The sequence below is a fragment of the Vicia villosa genome, linkage group LG5 (genome assembly GCF_029867415.1).
Source record: "Vicia villosa cultivar HV-30 ecotype Madison, WI linkage group LG5, Vvil1.0, whole genome shotgun sequence".
NCBI lineage: Eukaryota > Viridiplantae > Streptophyta > Magnoliopsida > Fabales > Fabaceae > Vicia > Vicia villosa.
This window is the reverse complement of record NC_081184.1, coordinates 109,708,226-109,711,133: the sequence shown is the minus strand read 5'-3', so window position 1 is coordinate 109,711,133 and position 2,908 is coordinate 109,708,226. Positions and strand designations below refer to the sequence as shown.

At 32.7% G+C, this 2,908-nt stretch overlaps 1 pseudogene; it reads right to left on the bottom strand.

Moving 5' to 3' along the window:
* Positions 1 to 1,510: 1,510 nt before the first annotated feature.
* Positions 1,511 to 2,533, bottom strand: LOC131605151 (E3 ubiquitin-protein ligase RSL1-like; annotated as a pseudogene).
* Between the last annotated feature and the right edge of the window lie 375 nt (positions 2,534 to 2,908).

The window sequence follows — 2,908 nt, the reverse complement described above, 5'->3', positions numbered from 1 at the left end:
CGCATTCAGCCCTTACATGAAATTTTTCAGAAGATGCTTGCAGTAGGTCGACCTATAGTGTTTATGAGTTGACCTATTAATGTCTTATAGCCAAAAATACTTGTCTTTGTTGCATTTACTTGATTTCTATGATTCCACTCCAATTATAGTTAATTCACAATGTTTTGACATCATGAAAACTACACCATTGCCCTCACACTGTGTAGATTTTATTATTTTTGTATTATTACTATCATTCTAACTTAACAGTTAATTAGATAAATATTTAACACGGACAATTACATAACTTAACAAAACAATAACAAAACTTAGCACTACTAGATAATTTTGAATATTTTAACATCTTGATTATATCGTCAATATGAAAAAAAATTGGTAGGCCAGTATGAAAAATATAATATGAATGGAAAAATTTGGTAGGCCAATATGAAAAAATTTGTTATTTTAAAATATCAAAAATTATAGTTAAAATATCAAAACTGGCCTACCAAATTTTTCCTTTCATACCATACTTTTCATTTAAACTACCAAATTTTTCTTGCGATATTTTAACTAATTAGTATAAAATTTTTGAGAGTGGCAAATATATTTGGGAGTGTGAAGACAAAATATCTTATGTAAGACTATATACGCCCTTATTGGTGGGCTTAGCCCATTCTTACCGGAGCATAAGGACATTTAACTATAAACTTTATTTTCATTTCATCATTAAAAATTATAGTATTCTTATGTTTATTATAAAAGTTAAAAACGTAAAATAGTTTTTCATCACCCATTTTCAATTATTATAAAACATGTAAATAAGATTGTCAATGTTCAGGTGACCACATTTTTTTAATTAATTTACAAATTATTAGATTCTTATAATGAATATACTACATTGTATAAAACACATTATGCTCCATCACTCCACATAGAGAAACTCAACGAGAATGTTGTGAGTATTACATAAACTAATTCAAAATTTGACGCACTCTTCCCTTAACAACCAGAAATATATTAAAAGCAAGCTAGCGCAAAAAAAATTGTAGTTGCCAACAAAAAGAATACAAACTGTCAAGCAACAACACTCAAGAAAAGCACCAACAAACAAAACAAATGCCTGCATAAAGATATGCAGAGTCAACACAAAATTCTCAAGCTGTTACAACCAACAGAACTTTGATCTGTCATAACCAAAAATATGAGATGCAACATACCTAAAATCATCCAGCATAACTAATCTTCAATTCATGAAACAAAATAGCAAAAACCATCCTACTCAAAATTACATTTTAAGAAAAAGCATCAATAAGTTAAATGGTGAGTAGTATTTCATGAGTACGTGCAAGGCACGCTACCGCAACCTAAAATTTGCTTTTTTAAACCGTAAATAAATAGAATCACGTAGAATATTGTCATAGTTAAATATTTGCTTAATAGAACTTCCATTTGTTTTGCCATAGCTAAAGTGCGGCTAACTTACACAAGGCTTCCAAAAACACGAGACGGCTCTGTCACCATGCAATGTTTATTGAGTCTTACAATGATAGTGATCGTCTTTATTCCAAGTTGATCCACAGCCATAGCAAAATTGGTTACCACACCTGCGATAACAATTGTCATTATACATGTTTACATTAAAAATATCAAGTTACTTTACGATTTATAATTTTTCACAAACAATTTTATACCTGCATGTAATGCGAGTGCATCCCACAATTCTTTCAACATAGAAGCTACATTTAGGACATCTCTTCCACTTCTTGTTCTTAGCAAGCTCCATGGCCAAGATATCCTCCCTCCCTCGCTCCCCGTCTTTCAAGCTTTGAAACTCTTTACAATCAACACCTGCATGCCACGAAACCTTACATTGAGCACAGAACAATCGATGACAATGCGGACATTCTGAGCTAGTCACAACAGCTTCTTTTTCATCATTCACCAACATAGCTGAACAATCCTTAAAAGGACAGTAGAATTTCTCCGAACTCAACACGGTATCTTCACAAACTGCGTTTTCCCATCGATCAAGCAAATCCTTTGGTATAAAGGAGCTACAATCATGAGGCTCCCAAATACCATTGCATTTTGGATAAGGACATTTTACTGTTGATCTATTCTCCTGAACTTTTACAGCTAGAAATTTCCCAACACAGTTTACACAGAAAGAGTGTGAACAGTTAGGGTTTTCGAACATTTTTTCGACCGGTTTAGCTTCCATGCAGATACCACAATAGGATTCTTCCAATTTAGAACAAGAAGACGATTCACCTTCGGACCTCATAGTATTTTTCAGTTTCTGTTTGAGCTTACTCATTAGGGTTTCAGTATCAACTTCTTCTTCCACTACTTTGTTTTCTTCTTCTACTGTTACATTAGGGTTTGAAATACGAGAGAAATATAAGGCTTCTTCTAACTGTAATTTCTCTGCATATTCCTCATCAGATATTTGCAAATTTTCTTCATCATGATCATGAAGGGACAAGGAGTGGAAATCATCTACTAAATCATGATCATCCGGTGTAGTAGAGGATGATGAAGTTCCTCCCATGTGGCCACAATTATTTTTTGTTTAGGGTTTTTTGAAGAGCTTTAGGTATTTTGAAATTGTGTTGGTTCAAGAGTTTGCTAGCATTGGAATTGGTGTAAACTTGAATGGTTCTAGTAATCTAGTAAATGCTAGAGAACAAAATCTAGAAATTTGTGAAGACAAGAAAAAAAAATATGAAAGGTCTATGAAAAATAAATTGAATATATAAAGAGAAAACAGTAAAATTTTGGAGAAATAATGAAGTGTTGCGAAGAGGAATCATAAAAGGGATGCAACTAGGGTTGACTGAGCATGTGGTGGTGAAAGTAAGAGTAGGGTTAGAGAGTGACGGTTAGTAGAGTGCAAATAGGGTGGAAACACGTTGTTTTTATTTAT